This window comes from Cupressus sempervirens, chromosome 1 (genome assembly GCF_028749045.1).
Source record: "Cupressus sempervirens isolate cs-2001-9-10 chromosome 1, ASM2874904v1, whole genome shotgun sequence".
NCBI classification, from domain to species: Eukaryota; Viridiplantae; Streptophyta; class Pinopsida; order Cupressales; family Cupressaceae; genus Cupressus; species Cupressus sempervirens.
This window is the reverse complement of record NC_143118.1, coordinates 620,834,126-620,852,090: the sequence shown is the minus strand read 5'-3', so window position 1 is coordinate 620,852,090 and position 17,965 is coordinate 620,834,126. Positions and strand designations below refer to the sequence as shown.

The 17,965-nt window shown below is 34.4% G+C and overlaps 1 protein-coding gene and 1 long non-coding RNA gene across 3 annotated transcripts in view; one reads left to right on the top strand and one right to left on the bottom strand.

Annotated features, from left to right (window-relative positions):
- LOC149579446 (uncharacterized) overlaps nt 1–17,965 on the top strand; it is a 280,294-nt gene that overhangs the window by 110,235 nt on the left and 152,094 nt on the right. The window lies entirely within an intron of this gene.
- LOC149579447 (uncharacterized) overlaps nt 1–17,965 on the bottom strand; it is a 236,246-nt gene that overhangs the window by 122,945 nt on the left and 95,336 nt on the right. The gene's annotated exons all lie outside the window — the stretch shown is intronic.

Here is a 17,965-nt window from a genome sequence, read left to right as displayed (position 1 = left end):
AATAATGCATCGTATGCTGTACTCCCCCACTCCATAAGATAATCTCTGTCGGCTACCAACTGCATATAATTCTGTCCCAGAATCCGAATAGCCTCCCATAAAGAGTGGATCTCTGTCAAGGAAAGATAACTGCCTCCCTGCTCATCACTAGTAGGAGAACCCCATCCATAAACTGCTAACAAGTGACGAGCAGCGTCGAAATGCTGGCAAGCGATAGAAATGTCTCGCTCACTAACTCTCAACTGACTAGACACATGATGGCACCGGCTAGACTGTCTCCTACAAACCTCCTCTGACGCACTGTCTAAAGGAGTATCCTCAAAGTTAATGGTCTCTAGAGTATTATCATCCATATCCTGCGAATCAACTCCAAAGCTCATATCAACATATGGAGTATCAAAAACTGAAGCACTGCTGTCCAACTCCTCTGTACCAAAAGAAACTGCCAAGGAAACTAAGTCTTCAAAACTGCCCACTGCATCCTCCTGGATGTCATCAATGCCAATAAGATCCTGGGACTCATCTGTACACACTGCCAAATATGAAAGATCATCAACACATTCCAGTAAGAATGGTTGACTGGATATATGAACAAAGCCCAACACCAGTGTATAAAAACTAATACCAACATCGAACAAGCTACTGGCACAAGAAAAGACAACACCGTGCAATCTGCTACGCAAATCCATGATAGCACCGAAACAATCATTGCTATCAAAAAGTGTTAAAGATCTCCAGTCAACTGAATCCCAAACGCCAATATAACAATCTCGAGTCCATATTCGTAAACTAGAATCAGCTGGTAACTCAAGAAAACTCCTCACCTGAGTAATATGACCAATACCAACTAACTCCACATACCTGCCTGATATTGTCCCTATATCCTGGATGTGAATGCAAGATGAACTCGCAACATTATCAACAACCGCATATGATCTGCCTGCTGCAGAAAGTTGAGTATCAAGAGTGCAAGATGAAACTAAATTCAACTCCATGCCATGCTTATCCCCATGTCTCTCCCAGTCCTGTAATGCCAATGGATTATTCACCAAAGAAACTCGAGTGTCCTCAAGCTTGCGAGAAAGCTTGTCAACTTCCTCCTCCTTCCTCCTCAAGGCATCTGAATAGTCTCTGACAAGGCTAAGAAGATGGTCACGATCTGATAGAAGATGTAAATAACTCAACTTCATCGTTTCCATTCCTTCCCTAATCGCCTGTAAGTTAACACAAGAAGACTTTGCTTGAACTCCCTTATGTCTACTCTGTAACTGAATCATCCGAATGTGATCCTCTATCATATCTCGCATCCTGTCATGATGAGATAATGAAGTCACAATACTGTCTTTGCTCACCTTCAGCTGGCTAGACAAATCATGCGAAGTTCTACCAACCTCAACCTCATGTGACAAAGCATCCAAATGTGCTTGGTACTCTCTCTTAGCAAAGTCATGAATACTCAATGTTTGCTTATCTCTACCAAGTATCTCACCATCGTGCACAACAACATCCTCAAAATCATCATCTGAACCCTCTACGCTATAGTCACTACCTATTGTAACTAAACCATCTCGAATACCTGTGACATCACCCTCTGACGACTTGTATACAATTGTCTAAACTTGAGTATCAAGTTGACCGTTACTATCAATCTGCGTAATATCCTTTCCCACTGCCTCCTGTGGCGGAGTAGAATTTGAGACCTCTGCCTAGCTATAAGCTAGTTTCTCAAACTCCTCATGCAAGTTCTTGGTAATTGTGTCATCTGCCCTGTGAGAAGATCTGCCAAATAGAAATCCAGTCAACTTATCCACCTTAGCTAGGTCGGACAATATGTCATTCATCATACGGTGGTGCTTGACCAACTGTTCAGACATGTCATGGCTTATTTTCCTATGTTCATCTCGAATGTCTAAATAACCATTCTTTCTACTGTTCCGACTTTGGATACTTTGTCCATCAATTGTCCAATATCGAGTCCTCTGAGACTCTTTACTATACCTGTCCATCCTGGACAAAGTAGAGTGCTGATCACTCATACAAGACGACTCTTACCCAATAGGATGGCAAGAAAACCGCTTTGATACCACTGTAATAACCCCAACAGGTTATAACTCCTTCAAACACCAAAAATCTTTATACTTTAGTTGTTTGACATTTCGTCAAACACTTTGCAAGCAAGCTTTGATACCACTGTAATGACCCTACTCAAATCTGACCTTAAAATGCTGATTGAAGGCTCGAAGAATTTTGTCAAACACTTTGCATACAAGGGGTCATATGACTGATATAACTTTTCAGATTGCTGCAATGACTCTTGTTTTGATTTGCATCAAAGAGAATGCTTACAAAAAGACTCCAGATTGTCTAAACAATGACCTAACATGAATGTGCAACTAATTTTGGCAATATTCAATACATATATGTGACTTAAACTACTTGCAAAATGCAGCTACAACAACTAGTAATTATGACAAATACTTTGGATGCAACCTAAGATGGCATTAATGCACTTACAACCAAGTGAAGAACCTGATTGTAGATGGCTGTAATAATTTTCTTCAATGCTGCCCCTTCTGCTTTGTTTTTTTCCGATCTGCTTTTTCTACTTGCTTTTTCCGGATTTGTTTTTTTTGTTTTGCTTTTTCGAACTACTTTTTTTAGATCTTCTTTTTTTTCGAACTGCTTTTTCGAATTCTTTTTTTGGATTGCTTTTTTCAGAACTGATTTTCCGGACCGCTTTTTCAGCCTGCTTTTTTTTTGTTCTGCTTTTTCAGCTTTCTTTTTTCGAACTGCTTTTTCAGCCTACTTTTTTTTTCGGTTTTGCTTTAAAATGGCTTCCTATAATTTCAGACCTGCTAAAAATGACCTCCAATAATTTCGGCCCTGCTAAAAATGCCTCCTGAAATGCTGAAATGCTGAAAATGGCCCTAGGCCCAATGATGCCCTAGCTGAAGTGACTGAAGTATCACCTCCAAATGTGCAACCCTTCAGAAGATAATTCACTTCCTTAGTTATGCAAATCCAAGGGAGTTTTCGTTCCCAAAGATCAACTGACTATCTGAAACCACTTGGCTCCACAATAGACTATGTGACTGAATCACAATTTGATGTGAAGAGAGAAATAAACAACTGGATGAAAAGAATGAAGCCCGGGGTGCCTATTTATTATTTTTCCTCCACTCTCTCCAGAAACTTCTAGAATATTATTTTATTTTATCTATTAAGTGACTTTATAAAATATTTTATAATTCAAGTCACTTTATTAAATTAATTAAATATAAAGTTACCTTTTTATTATTTATTTATTTGATAACTTGATAAATAATTAACTTAATACCACTTATTTATTTAATTAAAATAATTAATTAGTCATCCTCATAAAATATTCATTATTTTGGACAACCTAATTAATTTAATTAATTAAATCAAATTGCCTCCAAAATGGGGACATGACAGAGATTGGAAAGAAATGTGTGAATTTTGTGAGTCTATCCACTACTATATAGATGTTATCTTTTCCTTGAACTCTAGGAAATCCAGTTATAAAATCCATGGATATAGTTTCTCACTTTTTGTTTGGAATAAGTAAGGGTTGCAATAGTCCCATTGGGTGTGATTGTTCAGTCTTGTTTTGTTGACAAGTCATACATCCTTGTACATATTTTTTTATCTCTTTTCAACCCCTTCCATAAGAATTTCTCTCTCACATGTTTATATGTTTTATAATACCCTGGGTGACCAGCTAATTGGTTATCATTGTATTCCTTCATAATGACATCATCTTGGATTTTGGAGTCAAGTATATCCTTCCTTTGTATAAAATGACATCATTTACAACTTTAAAATCTTCATTGGGTATCTTCCCATCCAAAATTCTAGGTGCTAATGGATCTTTGGCATAATCTGTGATTATCTCATTTCTCCAACTCTAGAAAGAATAGAAATAGTGTTGATGTGGGGTCTTCTTGATAATGCATTAGCTTCTCCATTATTTATCACTTTCACATAGTCTATGTCAAAGTCGCAGCCTTGGATTTTTCTCACCCATTTATGTTGGTTGTCCTTTAGATCTTTCTGATTTAGGAAGAATCGTAGACTAGTAGGGTTTGTTTTAACCATGAACTTTCCACAAACTAGATATTGACAAAATTTTACCAAGGCATGAATTATCGCCAACATGTCTTTGTCATAGATGAAATAATGTTTCTCAGATTCTGCGAGTTTTCTACTTTTGAAAGCTATGGGGTGTTTCTTTTGCATTACGACAACTTTGTTCCCTTCTCCCGATGCATCACACTGCAACTCGAACGGTATAGAGAAATTAGGCACAACTAAAATGACATGAACTCATGACTTATTTGAGTTTCTCAAAGGCTTGTTGTGCTCTATCATCCCAAGTGAAGATCCCTTTCTCGGTTAAATCTATTAGAGGTGCCGTAATTCTTGAGAATCCTTTAAAAAATCATCGATGGTAACTACATAGTCGTGCAAATCCCTTGAGTTGGGTAAGAGTTCTAGGTTTTGGCTATTCTTTGATAGTTTTGATCTTCTCCTCGTTCACACTTACTCCTTTGTTAATTTTATGTCCAAGATAAAGTATTTCTTGGATCCAAACTTGCATTTTGGAATCTTTGCACAAAGTGACTCCGTTTCCAAAATGCAAAATACTTGCTCAACATGTTTTAGGTTCTCATCACATGTTTTACTATAAATGAGGATGTCATCAAAGAATATGAGAAGGAACTTCCATAACTACTGTCTAAAAGTATGATTCATGCAAGATTGGAAGGTTGTTGGTACACCCAAAAGGAAGTACAAGGAATTCAAAGTGCTTATAATGTCATCTGAATGCCGTTTTTTGTAGATCCTCTTCTCTCATCTTGATTTGGTGAAATCTCAATCGTAGATCAATTTTGGAGAAATAATAACCCCATGTAATTCATCAATTCTAGGGATATGATATCTATTTTTTATGGTTTACTTGTGTAATGCTTGGTAATCGATTCACATTCTCACAGTCCCATTTTTTTTTCTTGACAATGACGACCAATAATGCAAATGGACTGCTACTAGTTTGTATATACCCCATTTCTAATAGCTCTTTGATGTTTTTTCAATTTCTTCTTGGTACTTGTGAGGATGTCTATAAGGTGTAGTGATAATTGTCCTTGCTCCCTCTTCAAATTCTAAGGCATGTTCAAAACCTCTTTTAGGGGGAAGTCCTTGTGGAATGTCTTCAAACACCTTTTTATATTTCTTAAGGATAGGTTGAATATCTACATGGAACATTTTTTCTTTGGTGGGTATTATCTCTGGGATCATATATTGGGCTACCATTTCCCCTTGGTCGTGTTTTAATATTTTCTCCATTTTATTACATGATTCTATTTTTGTTGTTCCATTAGGCATTCTTAAATTTATTTCCTTCCCTTCACATCTGAAGCATATTTCAAGATTTGGTCCATCTATGATAAAGTGTCTTGGGAGTTTATCCATGGCATCCCCAAGATGTTATCATTTTGTATGTTTTCTACACCAAAACTTCTTTTAATTATGCCCACTGGTGGCTATTACAATGATCTATGGATCCATTTGCCAATTTGACCCTAAAACCTTCAAAATCTTGAGTTTTTAGCCTCATTTTTGCCACCCAGTGTTTGCTGATAAAATTATGAGAAGCTCTTGTATCTACTATTGCAACTACTTTACTAACCCTCAAGTATGCCTTTAATCCAAAAAGACCTATTTTCATCTTGAGATATGACTACTAGCATTCCTTGTTAAGATTCCTCCATTTTTTCCTTTTTATTTGCTTCTTTAATTTGATTTACTTGCCCTCTTTTACATCGGTGACCTTGTTCCCAAGTTTCCTTACATTTGAAGCATAGATTTTTTTTGATTAATTCTTCCCTTTGTTGACATTTGTGTCTAGTGCTCCATGGTTGATTACACATGGTTTATTTTGGTTATCCCTGTCATGCCCAAAATATCAGGGAAAGAACACACATAATTTTTAATTTTAATTTTTTAAAAGTTAATTAATCCACTATGTTAATACATGTTTGACTAAGACACACAAGACACATTAGGTTTTCTAAGGTTCCATATTTCATTTTGTGTGCCGGTTCAATCTCCTAGTTGAACCAGTTTTCACCATTTCAAAACTTTCGTCTAATTACCTTAATACTTGTTACCAGTATTTAATTGAACTTTTAAACTAGTTAAAATGATTAAATATTGACTATTAAATTATTCAAGATGTTCAACTCAATTCGACCCATAACCCTAGTTATCTATCATAACTTTCTACTTGCAACACTAATCTGACTTAGTCTTAACCCAAAAGACTATTGTTCTTAGTTATATATTCAACTTCACCAAATCCATTAAAATTATAGAAATTAAATTTCCAAAGTCATTAAAATTTTAAAATTTTAAACATTAATACTAACTTATAACCTCTATCTCCATATTCAACAATTTAATAGTTAAAATGAATACAACTTTAATAACAACTATTACCATTGCTAAAATTCACCTAATACTAAATTCGTACCCATGAATGCAATAACTAATTAAATATCAATAAAAGACATATATTTTTAAACTAATCCAAGACATCATTACTCTTTTCCTAATCACCTTCTAAGCAAAATTAAATTAAAACTATAATCTTAAGAAATACATTAAATCTGAAGCTAATTAATATGTATATCCTAGTTCCATCTAATTCTTTACCATCCTTATCTTCTAACTAATTTAATACTTCCATACTAATTAAAATCCTAACTTTATTAAATTTACTAACCTTACTTTTAAACACCTAACACCTAACTACCAACTCTACCTAACCATCCCTAACTAACCAATCACACTAACCAAATCCCAGCGTGCTACTCCAAACACATCCCATGCTGCCCAATATTCACATGGGCATGGCTTTGAAGATAAAGGGAGGTTATAAAGGTAAGTTGATTGGCATCAACATAGGGTCGCTTCCCAAGGGGGATGGCCCACTGCCCAACACCCTCCACTTGCCTTGTCCAAAAGTACGCATGGGGCAGAATAAATAGAGTTTAAGCCGATCCTTCAAACATCTATCCTAAGTCTACGTATGGATTTCACATGGGGGTATGTGAGGCAAGTTGTATTCAATGTTTTGATTGTTCTTTTATTAGCATTGATGACTAAAGATTAAGTCAGACCTTGCTCCTTCCAAACTCCATGTGAAGACATCTTTTTCCTAGAGGGGTAAAGTAGTGGTAATGCCATCAATTTTCGGTTGCTTGTACGGAGACGTTGGGCATCATAACCAAGGTTGGTGGCGGACCAATGGGGAGGTTCCCTTAAATGCGTGAAAGGTAAGTCATGCAACTTAGTCTAGAGTTTCCCTTTTAATGTTTCAAAATGAACTCCTTGCTTCCCCTTTTAAATGTTGTGTCCAATCTTGAAGAGAGGGGGTGACGTCAGCAAGAAGTTTTCAACACAAGAGGGAGGGAGTGAATCTTTAAATTTTTATAGGTGAGGAGAATAAGGTTAGGATAGGATAGATATAAATTTTATTTAATTGATTTTAATTTCAAAGATTATATATTTATTATTTTAAAATGGTTTATAAAAGGAATCTTTTAGGAATATGCCCTATTACCAAAAGGGAATTAAAACTTCTCTCATACAAAATCCATAGAGCACTTTTTCTCTAAAATAGATGAATTTTTTTTCAAGGTTTATTTTATCATCAAGTGTTAGGTTTTTTTCATAGAAATTTTAACATCGCATAAGGTACTAATGTTTAGTTAATTTTCATGGATGGAATATAGTAATAGTTTTTGATGTTATATTTTGCATACAAATAGGAGTATTTTTCAATAGTTACTAACAATGCAATATAAAGTAACATTCATTTGAATTAAATTACCTCTAACACAATCATAATTAAATTGAACAACTTTGTATAACATCATTATATATAATTATAATTGATCATTTGCATATGGAATGAGTTTTCAGGAGTACAAGGAATGTCATAAGAAATGAATTGCTTCTTTTTTTTCTAAACAAAAGTGTACTAGCCACTTTATATATATTTTATTAAAAACATGATTGAAATACTCAATTGGGAAAGAATTAGGGAAGAAAATCCGACATCGTTGTCGCAACAAATATAAAGTTAGCAGTGAATTATACATCAGGATCATATTTCCCTAGAAGTCTCCATAATAATGGACTCAAGAACACCAAAAACTCTAAATCAATTTTTCTCCATATGAAGGTATCAACTAAGCAATTTGCAAATTTACATAAAGATAACCATGGAGAACCAAAATTGATCGGGTGACAATCAGATATTGACACACTTAACAACTAATCCCATCCAAGGCTTGCATAATAGGTTCCATATTGAACCAAGACTAGGGAGAAGGTGGATTTTTCCAGGGTAGGAGATGTCAATCACAAACACCAAACATATGCCTCTTTCGAAGCTAATAATCACAAAGAACTTTTGTTCTTTGTCTCCTTATCTCTCCAAACAAAATCCAGTTTGTATTGACAAGTAAGGGCCCATAAAACCTTACTTTCTCCCTCTTCTCATCATGAGGAGAGACTTTGCACTGACCCAGAGTCCAACTAAGGCCTTCCTCCCATCCACGGTCACTTTTTCCCTATCCGAGGGTGAGTAATTCTAACACACCCTTAACAGTTTTCCCCACAAAGTAAAAAGGGAAAAAAAGAAGGAAAACAAATAGAACACCACAAATACCCATCCCTCACATCTTTCATCACAAACACGAATACACACACGCAAGAGATTTACATAAGAAAAACAAAGAACAATACATGAAGAACAAGGCCATGAAGAATCTAAACTTCACAAAGGTTATGGCAATGGAGTTTTTGAGATGAGCTAATCCTTCTTCCTCCTTAATTCCAAACTTAAATTTCTCTAAATGTAGAGAATGAGTGAACACTCTTCAACCCTCAAAATGACAACTAAATAGGCTTCTAAACTCACCCACCTAAAATGGCAATAACTCTAGACTTGACTTAAGCCTTCTAGGGTCTTCCCACTTGATTCTACCATTAAGACAACATTTTAGGAGAAGTGTAAACTTGACAAACTTCAAGGAGATGTTCAATTTTAGCACTAAAGGGAAAATGATATATTTAGGAGGTCGTAAAAGTCAATAGAAGGATCTAGAAGGGTGGAAAATGTCCCCAACCCATACGCATACCCCCCAAAGCACTTCGATTGCGTAATTTTGGCCTCTAGGATTGTTTTAGGACATATATAATTTTGGCCTCTAGAAGCGTTAATTTTGGCCTCTAGGATTGTTTTAGAACATATATAATTGGCTTGAAAAATTTGAACTTTTTAAAACCCTAGGAAAGAATCCTTTCCACTAAACCCTAATTAGGGTAATTAATCTAGGTTACTAACTTAATCAATCTCAAATTATTGGGTTACTCTGCTAACCCTAATTAACATGCTGATACACATATATGAATTACGAGTGTCAAGTGACACCATAAGATTCACTTTTACGTAACATTAAACACCTTACAATTACAGAATGATACACATTTAGATTACGGTACAAATAGGATACGAAACAATGTGGTTTGTGTCTCTTCATTAGACTCAACCCTAGGTTTCATAGATTGTACATAGGGTCAATTACCGATTCTTCGATAAATTCCATGGTTAATAATCTTGCACATCAGTAGTTTGATAACATCATATTCATATATTTGAACCAAATTGCGTAATCACATTGATCAAAACATCCAACTTTCATTTAAATAACCTTTATCTCATTTTTGCACACATATTTAATCATCACCAATTGCATAATTAAAGTATTAATCATATTCCTAATCCTAAATTCATTTACTGTAATACACCATCATTATGCATGCTTATAAAACATCAAATAACATGATTAAGCATTTTTTAAAGTAAAGCATCACACGACATAAAATAATATAATAATGTCCAATCCATCAAATAATGTCTCAACATATCGAGTCATAATGTGTCAAAGTAAAATGTATCAAATGTGCTATGATGGATCGAGGCGAGGCCTCACAATCCCTCCTTGTTCCTTCACTCTGGTTGAATGTTTTACAAGTGAAGTTTTGAGCTCTTTCCTTGTTATTAGATTCAACCATCTTTTCCTTTCTTATAGTTGCTTCTAGATTTCGTGGTTCAAGGGGTTTCACCATAGTTTTTGTGGATTCATTAAGACCTTATATGAACATACGTGAGTCTCTTTTGGGAGAGATCGAGAATGGTGACTGAAAATTCTTGGAATTGTCTAATAAATTTATTTAGTGTTCCTGTTTGCTTAAGATGTGTTAACTCTTGAAAGTACCATTCTGTATCTTTCTCATTAAATTTGGGCATAACTTCTTGAGAGAACTCTTCATAGGATTTAACATTTTTATGCCCTAATGAGACAAGTCCATGGGCCCACCGATGATGTACTTCTACACCAAGATAGATTATGGTGAATTGGAGGGCGTCTTCTTTTGTCATGGGACTTAATATAAAAAATGTGTTCAGTTTTTCAGACCATTGATCGGCTATAATCTCCTCTGATCCATTAAAAATTGGGATTGCTACCATAATTACTTTGCATTTGAGTTCTTCATTCATACGTTTTCTAGGCAATCTCTCTCACTTTTTCCTTGTGAATTCCCTAAATGAGATTGCTTCTCTAATCTACTGTTCTAGAGCTGCATATTCTCTTGTAATATCTTTAGTGCTAGTCATGGGTTGCTCTACCCCTTCCTCCACTCCTAAGTTTACTCTTCTAGGTAGGAATATGGGTTGGGGAAGGCTGGTGTTCGAAGTCATATTTTTATTTTCAGAATGGTGTGAACTAGTCTCTCTCCCTAGGTTAGCTTGACTTCTTAAATTATTGATTGAATTATCCATGTTTCGTAAGGCTTGGAGGAGGGCCTGATTTGACTTCTCCGTTTGATTCAATATAGTTTGGTTGGTTTGGTTAGTTTGCTCCATATAGTATCTCATCTCATTTGCTAAGTCATTCATTGTATTTTTTCTTTGTTCTCCTCTTGTAAGTTTGCATAAGGCTTTACTTACAGGATGGTAGGATTATGCCCTAATACCATTGTTATGTCCATACTTCTCGCTTAAAGAATAAATCTTGGAACTGCAACAAAATGTTAGTATAGAATAGAAGATATACATTAAAATTAGAAAATGATGAGTTAATCAAATAACAATCTAAATATTAACCCTCACTAACTCATCCTAATCCTTTGGAAAGAACTCTTATCAAATTACTTAACTCTCTAATGAGAACTCATTCTTGATAAGGCAACTGTCATATGAAGAGTGCCTCCCTAAGGCTTCTAGAATCTCTATTAATGATTATATCACTACTTGGTAGAGATCCCACCTCTTCTTATCTATAACATATGCATATGATTAACTGCTACAATATATATTGTGTCTTAAGAGATTCTTTGTAAATCTCTCTTTGGCATTCCTCTTAGGAGCCTTGACATTCGTTCTTGAATGTCCTCTAATCACTAAGCTCCCTTCTCGGGATCTCGATATACCAAGATGGATGCTCTCTTTTAAAGAATCCATAACACCTCAATGAGAATATAAATCCTCATCTCTTTCATGAACTAATAACTCTTTGACTTAGTATGATTACACATACCTCTTTAATTCTTCACTAAGATTCTAACAACTTATATATTTTCCTTACACTGTTCAATATATAGGGTCTTTTAGTATGTTTATCTCTCTTGTGTTGTCTGTGTTAAGGATCTATTTGTGATCACAAAACCTTCCCTGATCATTAGATGGACTCGTTGTTAATGCTTGTTCACTGCTGGAAGTCTTCTCACTTTATCAATCCGGAGTTTTCTTCCTTAATTGCTATCGTCTCTATTTATTTTTCTTCCTTAATGAGCACATACGTTGGTGCTTTTCGTCTTATCTGCTGGAACTTATGGGTTGTGTTTTGTTCTCGTCTTCTTGTCCGAGATGGTATGGATGATTCTTTAGCCTCAATGATTCCATTGGCTTGCATGGCACCTTCCTGTTCCATTTGTTAGATTCCCATTCTACGTCTTGCAATTTCCTCTAGTTATGATTGTTGGTTTTCAATCTTACTATAGAGATTCCTAGTGTCTTTTAGAAGTGATTGTTTCTTGCTGTTGAATTTTCACTGATGAAGATTGGAGATGTATTTGTGATTTTTATTTTTTGATGTGTCATGCTCGAGTTTGGAGTTAATATAAAAAAGTTTCCATTGTCTGGTCACAAACCAAGGTTGCGACCCCTTGGTTACGACTTGGTTATGTGACTATTCAATTCAAAATGTTAATGTTTTTCAATAGTGGGTTATTTATTTCAGAATATAGATATTTGATACTCTTTATAACACTTTTATACTTTTAAATATTTATAACTTATAGATATTTTATCTACATATATATTTTATTGACAATGCCTTAACTCTTTTTGTAAATTTAGAATTTGTGTAATTTAGGTAAATAAAAATATATAAATTGCACAAATCTATTTATTATTCATTTAGTACATCTACGTATGATTAATAAATTTTTCATTTAGGGGCTATTACACCCTCCAAAATGAGTTAGCTCAATGGATATGAATCATTAAGAGAATCATTGTATGTGTCACATTATATCTAGACATATATAAAGAAAGTTAAAAGCATATAAAATGTATGTAAATAATAAGGTGGAATATTCTACATTTGTTGTAAGAACAATAATTATCTTGTAATTCATTATAATATACACTTGCATACTTTTTGAAATGATATCCTTATCTCATTGCTTATTGTAATATTTTTATTTATTTTTTGATCCTCTTGGGATGATCTCCTGAAATGAAACTTTCTTCTGTTTGTTTCTTTCCAATATGAGAGAGAGTCACAGCCCTTCACCATATCTACCTCACAAAATTTAACAATGACCACCTTGTGAAAGAGTTATAACTTTCCATCATTGATGTCCTTTGAGAGTCACAATCTTTCATCATTACTCCCCTTTGAAAGAGTCACAAAGTTCTATAATTACCACCCTTCTGAAGAATTGCATCTCTTCATTTTTTCTTATTGAGCAAACCAATTTCTTAGTTACTTGTCATTCCTCTTTCTCTTCCGTTAAAGAGTCACATCTTCCACTCTTTCTTCCTTCTTGCATCCTCCCTATTTCAAATGAAGTTTTCTTCTCCCTTTTATATCTCATGTTTGAGGAAGTCTCCAATTTTCATCTCATGCCTTTTTACTATTTTAATACTTTAGTAAATTTTAGTTATGGTTATGTTTAATTTTATTATTTTGTATGTATAATTTAAATTTTGTTCTTCTATTCTTTACATGTAGATTAAAGTTTTATTTTGAACTAGACCAAACCCTGGTTCTTTTCAGAAGTGGATCTGTGATGGAGTTCACACTTGTGTTGAATTTATAAGATTTGTAATTTGTTTTAGAGACAAAGGTATTTGCAGATCGAGGATATTAGTGCATGAAATAAATATTTAATGCTTGCCGCCTAGATTAAAAAGGAGTATTTTTATCATAATCATTTTCGACTTCCATACAGTAAATTAACACCCAAGGGACTAGTTATTTTAATAGTATAAATCATGGTTTTGAAGAAATAACCAGTTTGATAAAGTGAGGCAAAGAAAGTTGTGAAGGCCATTTTTTATGTTAGGTTTGCCATAATGATGGGGGAGATCATCAATGTAAGTTTTCAAACCTTGATTGATGATTTATTATTTAATTATTTAATATTGCAATTCATTGATTTTGTTATATTTTTATATCTATGTGTTAGAACTGTTGACGAGGGTTCTACAAATGGTGGATGGGGATAACAATCTCATTGGGTATCTATATGAGGCTATGGATAGGGCCAAAGAGGCTATTCAACACTTGTATGGGTCAAACGAGACCAATATGGATCTGTATTGTGCATAATTGATCGAAGGTGGATTCGACAATCCACCAAGATATTGATGTTGTTATCTACTACTTGATCCCCAAGGCCAGGGTAGAATAGAACTATTCCCCTACCCCCTACCCCCGACGTGTAATGGTTGGGTAAGGGCAGCTTATTGACTGGTGGGGTTGGGGGGCCTCGACCGATTCTTTGACTGGCATGTTACGTATAGAAGATGGCTCCGTTTTCTCCAAAACTTTTAAAGAGGATGCAGAGGTTAAGGTTGGCCTGGATATATGTATTTGGAGATTAGTTGATGATGACCATCTTCAAGTCCTGATACTTGCTAAGTTATAGAATTGTAAAAAAACCAAGGGGCCTTTTCTTCCTTAACTTGATTGCATATGTAGGAGAGACAACTTGAAGCCTGGTGAAAAAGAACGTGTATTTAATTTTATTATACCATTTATCTCACTCATTAAGTTTATTGAAATCTTTACCAGGTTAAAAATGATTATTTTTAGCCTTGCAGGTTTGTGTTTGGGAAGATTATGGTGTCACAATGCTTAACCTTCAAAAGGTAGCCATATGTTGTAATGTCTCCGTTTTTGGATCCTCTAGCAATGCATTTGTTGCTGACATATGAGTTTCTGTTAGCATGATTCAAGTGGTGCTTTGATATTTCTGAGTTTGAATGGTTTAAAGAAGTTAAATGATGCTTTCAAATGTTATTTTTGGCTTTTGGTTTGGGCTCCAAGATTCTTGGAAGGAGTCTATTTATAGTAAGTCAACCGGCTAGTATTTTTCATCATCTTTTATCATTTGGATCACTTCTATGCTGTCAGTTTTTTTTCTGCTCAATCTATTCTGTCAGATTTTGATTTCAGTGCTTTTCTGTCAGTTTTGCAAGTTGGATGTACTATTAGCTGCAATTTAATTAAATTTATGATGGTTTCAATTTTAATAAACTATCCATTGAGAACCTCAGTGTTGTAGCTTGTTGGAACCGGCATGAGAACTTTTAAATCTTGGGCACATAAAATAGATACATTGTGTGTCAAAATATCATTATATTAATTAAAAGGTCTTTTCTGGAGAAAGAAGGGAGATTCAATTAATAAAATAGCTGAGGGAAAATGAAATAGAAGAAATAAAGTCTTTCTCTCAACAGTGGAAAGGAAGGTTATAAAATGTAGGGAAAGGAGAAGAGCGATTTATTTTTGACATTTGATTTAATAAAACTTCTTGTGGAGAGATTTGGCTTTCATTACCAAATAATTGAGGATGGAAGTCCTTGGAGCTTCTTGGTAGCGTGGATGGAAACTGAAATCCATCTTTGCTGTGGATATATCCAAAATCCATCATTGCATGCATTATCAGATTGCTGGAAGTTTCAGCTAGAAATTTCTATGGAGGGTTCGATAGAAATTGAAGATATTTTTAGATTTGATCATGACACAACTATAGAATTTTTTGGCACAAGGGTTTACATATTTTGGGAGAGTTGGACAATTCTCAGCTAGGGTTTGAAGGTTAACACTTCATATCGCATCTTCAAGGAATATTTGTTGTTATTGGTCATTTTGGTTACCAGTTGAGATAGACATACCTTCTTCTGAATTTTGGGCTTCTTTCTTTGTTTACGGATATGTGTGTCCATTTTGATCTGTAATAATCTTCAAACTTGAGACATTAGTCTGTCATTATTGTATCAAACCTATATTAGGTATGATCTGATGCTAATAAAGTGAACTTCAATTGAGAAATTTGATGTATATAATTTAAGAATTCAGTATTTGAATTTCTACATGCTCTTCATTGTTGGGCATTGAAAAAATTAGATAAATTAGAGAGAAGGCCTTTTATGCGAAGTTTTTGAAAATATGTTAAACATCCAAAATTGAGAACCAGGGCAATATTGGCAAGTATTTTTACATCTGCATATTATCTCAGCCTTGTAGAACTACTGGTTGTGAGGGCAACTAGAGTGTGTTTTAGGCCATTCACACAAAACAATGCAATATGTTGACTCAACAACGCTTGAATGAAATTGGGTGTGTTACAACCATTTATAACATGAAAATAAAGTGCAAGGGAAGACGTCACATGAGGCACCTGACTTGGATGGCACTAATCTAAATTCAATAGATTGGGTCGTTGTTCCTAATGGTGATGATGTGGATGTAGATTCTTTCTTTACTGATAATCATCTAGGTGAGTTTTAGATGGAGGGAGATGACTAGGATGCAAAAGTCGCAACAAGTGAGGAGGAGGAATACGAGCTTAGTCATTCAACAGAATCTCCTGTTGAGACACCTATCACTATGGATGAGCCACTGAAATGTCCCCTTTTGGGACATTAGAAGTCAATAAAATAATTAAATTTTAAGTTGTCAAATTATATCAAATTAAATGAAAACTTAGTTTAGAATTTTAATGTAGTATTAAAATGGATTACAAGAGCTTATAGAGAAATTAATGTCATTTTAATTCTAAAGAGGCCAAATAAAGAGACAAAGAAAAAGGATATGAAGAGATAGGCAAAAAGGAAAACAAAGAGTCATAGGTTCGTGCTTTAAAAGATCATTGAGAGATTCATTTTCATTATACTTGGTTTATACTATATTATTGTTATTCTCTTGGAGAATTTTGGAAAGCTTTGGCATTCGATTCTGAAGCCTAAGGATGGAAAACTTCAGGATTTCTTAGTGGGTTGGATGAAAACCTAGTTCACTTCTTGGTGGATCCATGACAGAGTTCACAATTGGGCAGAATTGCGTTGGAGGTATTTTACATATGTTGAAAAGTTTGTAATGGTTCATCTTTATCTTCCTAATTGATTTTCAGATCTTATTTCAGCCGAATTTTATATAATTTAATGCAATCTGTTGAATGAAGTGAATTTAGTACTTTGCATGCAACTTCTTGTTTATGTTAATGGGATATTACAATGGTACCAGAGTGTATCCTATGAGAATGAAGGGTTAAAACTTGCAGATATAAAGAATTGGTTGAAAAAGTGTGAGAATGATCAAGAATTGAGTCTTAATTCTAGAGGTGATAGTTGCTGGCCCCGATCCTTTTACATGGCATCTTCAGATTTATGAATTCCCATATTAATAATCTTGTTTGAGAAAATTAATGATTGATAAATATAATAAAAGCAGAGGAGAATAGGGAATTTATATATTCTGCCAAATGTTATATTGGCCAAGCAGGGGTTAACAAATTGATAATACTGAGGTTTTCTGTGACTTTAAAAGTTGCAAAAATAAAGGTTGAGGTTCAATTCTTGAAGCTTAAAGTATTATATTTGAGTGGAAGCTGACTTAATCTTGTGGATTGTTTTAAGTTGAATATTAAATATTTTCAAATACATCGATCTAAATGATTAATATTTGAATATTCAAACATTTGGTGCGATTATATTTCATCTCTACTGTGGAAACTGTTGTCTTTATCAAATGATGAATTTATTTTCGCCTTGAACCTTATGTTTGGAAATTAATATTATTAGACAGCTCTGTGGAAATAATTTTTTTTGTTTGATTTTTCTATTCATTACGGAAGGCACTCTACAGGCAGAAGAAAATCAAACTTTTGAGAATGTGATTGGACTTGTCGTGGGATGAAATCTGAGTCTGAAACTGAACTAAGAAATGATTAGCAGAAATGCATAGTGATGTTCTTTCCAAGCTCTTGGATTCTTTCATGTTGTGGATTGTTAGAGGGATAAATACACTGCTAATTTTCCAATGAAAGGAATTGTAATAACCCCAACCGGTTATAACTTTGTCAAACACCAAATCCTTCTCAAATTCAATTGTTTGACACTTTGTCAAACACTTTGCAAGCAAGCGTTGATGCCACTATGACATCCTTTGTCAATTCAAACCTCAACTCGTTGATTTGTAGGTGAAGGAAATGTTATTCATTTTTTACACGTGCTCAAATGAAGGAAAACACATGCTACTTATTTTCAAAGTAAAATTCAGAAGTATGCATT